The sequence below is a fragment of the Anas acuta genome, chromosome W (assembly GCF_963932015.1).
Source record: "Anas acuta chromosome W, bAnaAcu1.1, whole genome shotgun sequence".
In the NCBI taxonomy this organism is placed as follows: Eukaryota; Metazoa; Chordata; class Aves; order Anseriformes; family Anatidae; genus Anas; species Anas acuta.
The window spans coordinates 12,261,540-12,272,038 of NC_089016.1; the positions used below are offsets into that span (position 1 = coordinate 12,261,540).

The 10,499-nt window shown below is 34.7% G+C and overlaps 1 pseudogene; it reads right to left on the reverse strand.

The window, feature by feature from the left end:
• Nucleotides 1-4,709: 4,709 nt before the first annotated feature.
• Nucleotides 4,710-7,405, reverse strand: LOC137847422 (very low-density lipoprotein receptor pseudogene; annotated as a pseudogene).
• Nucleotides 7,406-10,499: the final 3,094 nt, after the last annotated feature.

Genomic DNA, 10,499 nt, shown 5'->3' on the forward strand with positions numbered 1-10,499 from the left:
CTGCCTCTTCTTCTTCTTCTTCTTCTCCTAATCCTTCTAATTCTTCTTCTAATTCTAATTCTTCTTCGTCTAATTCTAATTCTTCTTCTTCTTTTTGCAATTCTTCTTCTTCTTCTTCTTCTTCTTCTTCGTCTTCGTCTTCTTCTTCTTCTTCTTCGTCTTCTTCGTCTTCTTCGTCTTCTTCTTCTAAGTCTTCTTCTTCTTCTAATTCTTCTTCTAATTCTTCTACTTCTTCTTCTTTTAATTCTAATTCCTCTTCATCTTCTAATTCTTCTTCTTCTAATTCTTCTCCTCCTTCTTCTAATTCTTCTTCTTCTTCTTCTTATAATTATTTATCTCTAATTCTTCTTCTTCTTTTTCTTCTTCCTCTTCTAATTCTTCATCTAATTCTTTTTCTGCTTCTTGTTCTTCATTTAATTCTAATTCCTCTTCTTCTTCTTCTTCTTCTTCTTCTTCTTCTTCTTCTTCTAATTCTTCTTCTTCTAATTCTTCTTCTACTTCTTCTTCTTCTTTTAATTCTAATTCTCCTTCTTCTAATTTTTTTTTCTGCTAATTCTGTTTCTTCTTCTTCTTCTTCTTCTTCTTCTTCTTCTTCTTCTTCTTCTTCTTCTTCTTCTTCTTCTTCTTCTTCTTCTTCTTCTTCTTCTTCTACTACTTCTTTTTCTTCTATTCCTTAGTCTTCGTCGTCTTCTTCCTTCATCTTCTTCTTTCATCTTCTTCTTCTTCTTCTTCTTCTTCTTCTTCTTCTTCTTCTTCTTCTTCTTCTTCTTCTTCTTCTTCTCCTAATCCTTCTAATTCTTATTCTAATTCTAATCCTTCTTCTTCTTTTTGCAATTCTTCTTTTAATTCTAATTCTTCTTCTTCTTCTTCTTCTTCTTCTTCTTCTTCTTCTTCTTCTTCTTCTTCTTCTTCGCCGTTTTTGTCGTTTTCGTCTTCTTCTTCTTCTTCTTCTTCTTCTTCTTCTTCCTCTTCTTCTTCTTCTTCTTATCCTAATCCTTCTAATTCTTCTTCTAATTCTAATTCTTCTTCTTCTAAATCTAATTCTTATTCTTCTTTTTGCAATTCTTCTTCTTCTTCTTCTTCTTCTTCTTCTTCTTCTTCTTCTAATTCTAATTCTAATTCTAATTCTAATTCTTCTTCTTCTTCTTCTAATTCTAATTCTTCTTCTTCTTCTTCTCCTTCACCTTCTTCTTATTCTTCTGCTTCATCTTCTTCTTCTTCTTCTTCTTCTCCTACTTCGTCGTCATCGTCTTCTTCTTCTTCTTCTTCTTCTTCTTCTTCTTCTTCTTCTTCTTCTTCTTCTTCTTCTTCTTCTTCTTCTTCATCTTCTTCTTCTTCTTCTCTTCCTTAGTCTTCGTCGTCTTCTTCCTTCATCTTCTTCTTCTTCTCCTCCTCTATCGTTGTCATATACTTCTTCTTCTTCTTCTTCTTCTTCTTCTTATTCTACTTCTTCTTCTTCTTCTTCTTCTTCTTCTTCTTCTCAGTCTTCTTCTTCTTCTTCTACTCCTCCTTCTTCGTCGTTTTCGTCGTTTTCGTCTTCTTCTTCTTCTTCTTCTTCTTCTTCTTCTTCTTCTTCGTCTTCTTCTTCTTTTTATCCTAATCCTTCTAATTCCTCTTCTAATTCATCTTCTTCTAATTCTAATTCTTCTTCTTCTACTTCTACTTCTTCTTCTTCTTCTTCTTCTTCTTCTTCTTCTTCTTCTTCTTCTTCTTCTTCTTCTTCTTCTTCTTCTTCTTCTTCTTCTTCTTCCTCTTCTTCTTCTTCTTCTTCTCCTCCTCCTCCTCCTCCTTCCTCATTTTCATCGTTTTCATCCTCTTCTTCTTCTTCTAATTCTTCTTCCAATTCTTTTTTTACTTCTTCTTCTTTTAATTCTAATTCTTCTTCTTTTAATTCTTCTTCTTCTTCTTCTTCTTCTTCTTCTTCTTCTTCTTCTTCTTCTTCTTCTTCTTCTTCTTCGTCTTCTTCTTTTAAGTCTTCTTCTTCTTCTTCTTCTTCTCCTACTAATTCTTCTTTTTCTTCTTCTTCTTCTAATTAATTTTTCTCTAATTCTTCTTCTTCCTTTTCTTCTTCTTCTTCTAATTCTTCTTCCAATTCTTCTACTTCTTCTTCTTTTAATTCTAATTCTTCTTCATCTTCTAATTCTTCTTCTTCTAGTTCTTCTCCTCCTTCTTCTAATTCTTCTTCTTCTTCTTCTTATAATTATTTATCTCTAATTCTTCTTCTTCTTTTTCTTCTTCCTCTTCTAATTCTTCTTCTAATTTTTTTTCTACTTCTTGTTCTTCATTTAATTCTAATTCCTCTTCTTCTTCTTCTTCTTCTTCTTCTTTTTCTTCTTCTAATTCTTCTTCTTCTTCTTCTAATTCTTCTTCTTCTTCTTCTTCTAATTCTTCTTCTTCTAATTCTTCTTCTCCTTCTACTAGTTCTTCTTTTTCTCCTTCTTCTAATTAATTTTTCTCTAATTCTTCTTCTTCTTTTTCTACTTCTTCTTCTAATTCTTCTTCTAATTCTTTTTCTACTTTTTCTTCTTTTAATTCTAATTCTTCTTCTTCTAATTCTTCTTCTTCTTCTTCTAATTCTTCTCCTAATTCTTCTTCTTCTTCTTCTTCTTCTAATTCTTCTTCTAATTCTTCTTCTTCTTCTTCTTCTTCTTCTAATTCTTCTTCTTCTTCTTCTAATTCTTCTTCTCCTTCTCCTCCTTCTCCTCCTCCGTCTTCTTCTTCTTCTTCTTCTTCTTCTTCTTCTTCTTCGTCTTCCTCTGCTTCTTCTTCTTCTAATTCTAATTCTAATTCTAATTCTTCTTCTCCTTCTTCTCCTTCTCCGCCTTCTCCTCCTTCTCCTCCTTCTTCTTCTTCTTCTTCTTCTTCTAATTCTTCTTCTTCTTCTTCTCCTTCTTCTTCTTCTTCTTCTTCTTCTAATTATTTTTCCTCTAATTCTTCTTCTTCTTCTTCCTCTTCCTCTTCTTCTTTATCTTCTAATTGTTCTTCTAATTGTTCTTCTTCCAATTCTTCTAATACTTCTTCCAATTCTTCTCCTCCTTCTTCTAATTCTTCTTCTTCTTCTTCTAATTCTTCTTCTTCTTCTTCTTCTTCTTCTTCTTCTTCTTCTAATTAATTTTTCTCTAATTCTTCTTCTTGTTTTTCTTCTTCTTCTTCTAATTCTTCTTCTATTTCTTTTTCTACTTCTTCTTCTTTTAATTCTAATTCTTCTTCTTTTAATTCTTCTCCTTCTTCTCCTTCTTCTTCTTCTTCTTCTTCTTCTTCTTCTTCTACTTCTTCTTCTTCTTCTTCTTCTTCTACTTCTTCTTCTTCTTCTTCTTCTTCTTCTTCTTCTTCTTCTTCTTCTTCTTCATCTTCTTCTTCGTCAGTATTTTCAAATCCTTCTTCATCTCTCATTCTCATGAAAAATTTCTAATTTTTATTCTTCTTCTTCTTTCCTTCTTCGTCATTATTGCCTTCTTTATTTTTTCTATTTCTTCATCTTCTTCTAATTCTTCCTCTTCTTCTTCTTTTTCATCTTGTTCTTTTAATTCTATTTCTAATCCTAATCCTAATCCTAATCCTAATTCTAATTCTAATTCTAATTCTAATCCTAATTCTAATTCTAATTCTAATTCTAATTCTAATTCTAATTCTAATTCTAATACTTCTTCTTTAATTCGTCTTCTTCTACTTCTTCTTCTTCTTTTTCAATTTCTTCATCTTCTTCTAATTCTTCCTCTTCTTCTTCTTCTTCTTCTTTTTCCTCTTCTTCGTCTTCTTCTTCGTTTTCTTAAACTTTTTTGTTTCTTCTTCGTCGTTGTCACTTTCTACTTCTTCTTTTTCTTCGTCTTTTTCTTCTTCTTCGTCTGTATTTTCAAATCCTTCTTCATCTCTTTCTTTCTCATGAAAATTTTCTAATTTTATTCTTCTTTTGTGTCTTCATCATCTACATTTTCTAATACATCTTCTTCTTCTTCTTTATTTAATTCTTCTTCAAATTCTAATTTTTCTTCTAATTCTTCTTCTAATAGTTTTTCTAATTCTTCTTGTGATTCTTCATCTTGTAATTCTTCTTCTTCTTCTAATTCTACTTCTTCTACTTTTAATTCTAATTCTTCTTCTTCTAATTCATCTTCTTCTTCTTCTTCTTCTAATTCTAATTTTAATTATAATTCTAATACTTCGTTAATTCTTCTTCTTCTTTTAACTTTTCTTCTTCTTCTTCTTCTACTTCTTATTTTTCTTCTTCTTCTTCTTCATCTTCTTCTTTTTCTTCTTCGTCTTCTAATTCTAATTCTAATTCTATTTTTAATTCTAATACTTCTTCTTTAATTCTTCTTCTTCTTCTTCTTCTTAAAATTCTAATTCTAATTCTAATTCTAATTCTAATTCTAATTCTAATTCTAAATAATTCTAGTTCTAATTCTAATTCTAATTCTAATTCTAATTCTAATTCTAATTCTAATTCTAATACTTCTTTAATTCATTTCTTCTTCTTCTTCTAATTTTTCTTCTTCTTCTTCTAATTCTAATTCTTCTTCTTCTTCTTTGTTGCAGGAAGCACAGCCGAAAGCACGACAGACAAACAACTATAAGAAAACAACCCCACCTGCAAGAAAACAACCCCTTGTGATTAGCAATCACATAGACCTTGTCCTTGAAGCCAGCTACTGGTAACCATATTTTTCTGAATTCCTCAATTGGGCGATGTGGGAACACTGTCATGGGAACTTCTCATAGTTGCCCTGGTAGCTTGTTTTGCTCAGCTACAGCAAGCCATGCGATTTTTGCTGTTTCAAGAAATCCCTCAACAATTCCCCCTTCTTCTTTTGAGCAAACCAAGCCCAACACAGCAGTTTTACAAGCAACTCCTTAGCTATACTTACAACACACAATGATGATTACCACCACCATGAACCAAATCCTTAATCCCCTTGTGACTAAACCCAGCAACCATCTACACCTTGTTTCAAACAAGTCAGTGAACCATTGATTGAAAGGATTGATATCATATTGAATCTTTCTCATGTGCTCTTTCAGGAAAGTAATGGATTTGTGAATTGACTCATTATGATCAGAAAGGTTTAAACAGTACATTCCCTTAAAGTCCTCACACCCATTCCTTTGAGCCAAAAGCAAGATGTCAATAGCAGCTTGATCCTGTAAAAGCAGATGTCGCAGACTATTTTGATCTGGTAACATCTCCTCAAGTATCTCTGTCATGGCATAGGCTTGCCTCTCGGCCCAGCATTCCAATTTTTCTAAGTTGTTACGTGTGGCCGCAGATGCCACTCCAGGCACTGAAATTGCTAATGCCGCTCTAGCTGCAACCCCACACAATTCAACATTATCATTGCAATCCGATGCAAGCAATGCCCATTTATGTCTGGTGATCTCACGCAACTGTAGCAAGCTAGGAGCAAATACAATGAGTTTATCTAAGTAACATGGACATCTGACAGCATTTGCAGGGATACCATGCCAGGCCCCATCCCCACAAATCAGAAGCACATCAGGAGGCAAGGCCAAAGCTGTACAATTGTTCCAAACACTGTAGTTGTTACCCCTTGTCTCCATGCTATAAACTCCTAAACCCTGCTTAGCAGTGTCATTGTAATCACAGGTGTTATTTGTGTTTTTGTACCGGTATGGCCCTTTCCCAGTTCCTGTAGCAGGATTCATCTGATAGCCATGGCTACGTTCACATTTGTAGCCACCTTTCAGGTTGATACAGATTTGACTACAGATACCAGGGTTTTGACATTCATCAATTCCACATTTTCTCTTTTCTACAAAGTCAAACCCAGCTGGACAGTCACATTCATTTATGTTGCATTCCTTCAGGGGCTCATCACCCCAGTCCTTGCAGTCTCTCTGCTGGTTACACACTTTATTGGTATCTATGCATTCTCCACTTCTGCACTTGAATTTGCCAGGTCCAGAGCACTGAATAACATTGTTACAGTTTGCTTCATCAGTGCCATCCAGACCGTCTCTCACACCACTGCACTGCCTTCTTCCGTGGACACAGTTCCCATCTACACATCTGAACTAGTCTGGCCTGCAGGTCCGAGAAGGGCAGTTAATTTCATCACTTCCATCCTTGCAATCAGGATCTCTGTCACATCATCACTTCTTGTGGATACATTCACCTGAGATGCACTGCACCTCACTCGCAGAACACTTCACTGGAGGTGCAGGCTGGCGGCCACACTGCTCCAAAGATTCATCCGAGTGGTCGGAGCAGTCAGCATCATCATCACACACCCAGCTGATAGGGATGCAGGTAGAATTCTTGCACTGAAACTCATGAACACCACAGGTAGGAGGTGCACACTCCAGCTCATTGCTACCATCACTGCAGTCATCTTGACCATTGCAGACAAAGCTTTTGGAAATACATTGCCCACTACTGCATGTGAATTCTGCTGCACTACAAGTCACAATGCCACAATTCTCTTCATCTTCTGCACTGTCACAGTCCTTTTCACCATCACATTTCCAGGACACTGGGATACACTGGACTGACTGAGGACCACAGCTAATTTCATTTACCCGACATGTTCTGATATGACACAGATCAGCACTCTCGTCAGACCCATTTTCACAGTCCGGATCCCCATCACACGGCCATCTATTTGGCACACACTGAACACTGTTGCACACAAAGTCAGATTCAGCACACGTCTTCTTCACACAAGCACTCTCATCACTGCCATCTGAGCAGTCTTCACATTTTGCTCTAGCACTGTCGGCAGCAGTGCACAGGCAGGCGAGGGCGAGCAGCAGGCAGAATGCCCCACAGCGCAGCAGCGCCCGCCGCAGCTCTGCACCAGTGTCACTTATACTACTCCTATTACCCGTGCTGTCAGTGTCAGTGGCATCCTCCTGGTACCGTTTCTGTCTTTGCCGCCCCTTACTCTCCCCCTTTTCTTTTTGCCACTGACCATTCACCACAAATGGATAAGACACATGATTACTAGTTAGGAAAGAGAGTGTAACGTCTGCTATACGGCTGCAGGCAGTGCCAGCTGCAATCCTAGAAGCTGTTTGTGAACGAGCCTGCCGGTGGTCATTTGGCAGTGTAATCTGCGTCTCTGCACTCCTGCCCTGCAATAGAGCTAAATCGTCATTAATAGTCCGTAGAATGAGGCAACCCCACGGAATGTTATCCAGAAACCAAGTTATAACACCGATCTGGGGACGAATAGTCTTTTTGCATTGCAAGATAACCCTCTTAAAAAAGAATGCCAGAGAGAAGCAGCACAGCCACTGCTGCTGCCTCCATGGTTACGTCAGACAGGCTGCAGGGTCCTGATGTCCGCCCCTCTGCTCTGTGCCGACTCGACACACGGTGAGGGTCGGCTGCTGTTGTCCGCTGACGCCTCTGGTCTCCCGTAGCAACTCGATCTCGGATGTCCCGCATCGCACTGCGATTACTTCAACTTCATGCAATTACTTCAAATTTCCCGCATCTCACCGCGATTCCTTTTTCCGCGTCCCACCGCGATTCCCTTTTCCGCGTCCCACCGCGATTCTGCGTCCCACCGCGATTCCCTTTTCCGTGTCCCACCGCGATTCCTTTTTCCGCGTCCCACCGCGATTCCCTTTTCTGCGTCTCACCGCGATTCCGCTTCCCGCGTCCCACCGCGATTCCGAGTCCCGTTTCTCACCCCGAGGCCGTTGCCCAGGTCAGTTAGTAGGGTGTTTCAATGCTTCTCTCTGTGAGGTGGTCGGCTTGCCGTGTGCCTCGGATCTCATGGCGCCGTTCCGATGTCCCGGCGCCGCTCCCATGTCCCGGCACCGCTCCCATGTCCCGGCGCCGCTCCCATGTCCCGGCCTCAGCCTGTTCAGGTCTCAGCCTGTTCGGGCGCCATATCTTGCAGGAAGCACGGCCGAAAGCACGACAGACAAACAACTATAAGAAAACAACCCCACCTGCAAGAAAACAACCCCTTGTGATTAGCAGTCACATAGACCTTGTCCTTGAAGCCAGCTACTGGTAACCATATTTTTCTGAATTCCTCAATTGGGCGATGTGGGAACACTGTCATGGGAACTTCTCATAGTTGCCCTGGTAGCTTGGTTTGCTCAGCTACAGCAAGCCATGCGATTTTTGCTGTTTCAAGAAATCCCTCAACACTTCTTCTAATTCTTCTTATTCTTCTTCTTCAAATTCAAATTCTAATTCTATATCGAATTCGAAATCTAATTCTAATTTTAAATAATTCCAATTCTATTTCTAATTCTAATTCTTCTTTAATTCATTTTTTCTTATAAATATTCTTCTTCTAATTCAAATTCTTCTTCTTCTTCTAATTTTTCTTCTAATTCTACTTCTTCTTCTTCAAATTAAAATTCAAATTCTTATTCTTCTTCAAATTCTAATTCTTCTTCTTTAATTCATCTTCTTCTTCTTTTTCTTCTTCTTATTCTAATTCTAAATCTAATTCTAATTCTAATTCTACTTCTTCATCTTTAATTGATTTTCTTCTTCTTCTAATGCTTCTTTTACTTCTTCATATTCTTCTTCCAATTCTAATTCTAATTCTATTTCTAATTCTAATTCTAATTCTAATTATTATTCTAATTCTAATTCTATTTCTTCTTCTTTATCTTCTTTTTCGTCTTCGTCTTCTAATTCTAATTCTAAATCTATTTTTAATTCTAATACTTCTTCTTTAATTCTTCTTCTTCTTCTTCTTCTTCCAATTCTAATTCTAATTCTATTTCTAATTCTAATTCTTATTCTAAAAAATTCTAATTCTTCTTCTTCAAATTCTAATATTAATTCTAATTCTTCAAATTCAAATTCTAATTCAAATTCTAATTTTTCTTCTTTAATTCAATTTTTCTTCTTCTAATTCTTCTTCTTCTTCTTCCTCTTCTAATTATTCTTCTTATTATTCTTCTTCTAATTCTTCTTCATCTTCTAATTATTCTTCTTCTAATTCTTCTTCTTCTTCTTCTAATTCTTCTTCTTCTTAATCTTCTTCTTCTTCTAATACTTCTTCTTCTAATTCTAATTCTTTTAATTCCTTTTGTAATTCTTCTTCTTGTAATTCTTTTTCTACTTCTTCTAAGTCTTCTTCTTTTTCTTCTTCTTCTTCGTCTTCTACTTCTTCTAATTCTAATTCAAATTTTAATTCTAATTCTTATTCAAATTCTAATTCTAATACTAATTAATTCTAATTCTAATTCTAATTCTAATTGTAATACTTCTTTGATTCTTCTTCAACTTCTTCTTACTTTTCTTCTACTTCAAATTCTAATTCTAATTCTAATACTTCTTCTTTAAATCATTTCTTCTTCTTCTAATTCTTCTTCTTCTTATTCTTGTTCTAATTCTAATTCTTCTTCTTCTTCTAATTTTTCTTCTAATTCTTCTTCTTCTAATTCTAATTCTAATTCTAATTCTTCTTCTTCTTCTAATTTAATTCTAATTCTTCTTCCTTAATTCTTCTTTTTTAATTCTTCTTCTTCTAATATTTCTTCTTCTAATTCTTCTTCTTCTTCTTCTTCTTCTTCTTAAAATTCTAATTCTAATTCTAATTCTATTTCTAATTCTAATTCTTATTCTAAATAATTCTAATTCTAATTCTAATTTCAAATTTTCTTCTTTAATTCAATTCTTCTTCTTCTAATTCTTCTTCTTCTATTTCTTCTTCCTCTTCTAATTCTTCTTCTTCTTCTTCTTCTTCTTCTTCTTCTTTTTCTTCTTCTTCTTTTCTTCTTCTTCTTCTTCTACTTCTTCTTCTTTTTCTTCTTCTTCTTCTTCTTTATCTTCTTCTTTTTCTTCTTCGTCTTCTAATTCTAATTCTAATTCTAATTCTAATTTAAATTCTAATACTTCTAATTCTTCTTCTTCTTCTTCTAATTCAAATTCAAATTCTAATTCTTCTTCAAATTCTAATTCCAATTCCAATTCTAATTCTAATTCTAATTTTAATTCTAATTCTAATTCTTCTTCTTTAATTCATCTTCTTCTTCTAATTCTTCTTCTTCTTCTTCTAATTCTAATACTTCTTCTTCTTCTTCTAATTCTTCTTCTTCTTCTTCTTCTTCTAATTCTTCTTTTACTTCTTCAACTTCTTCTTCCAATTCTAATTTTAATTCTACTTCTTTAATTCTCTTTTTCTTCTTCTAATTCTTTTTCTTCTAATTCTTCTTCTTAATCTTCTTCTTCAAATCTAATTCTAATTCTAATTCTAATTCTAATTCTAATTCTAATTCTAATTCTAATTCTAATTCTAATTCTAATTCTAATTCTAATCCTTCTTCTTTAATTCATTTCTTCTAATTCTTCTTATTATTTTTATTATAATTCTTCTTCTTCTTCTAATTCTACTTCTAATTCTAATTAATTCTAATCCTTCTTTAATTCTTCTTCTTCTTCTTCTTCTTCTTCTTCTTCTTCTTCTTCTTCTTCTTCTTCTTCTTCTTCTTCTTCTAGTTCTAATTCTTAATCTAATTCTAATTCTAATTATAATTATAATTAATTCTAAGTCTAATTATTCTTG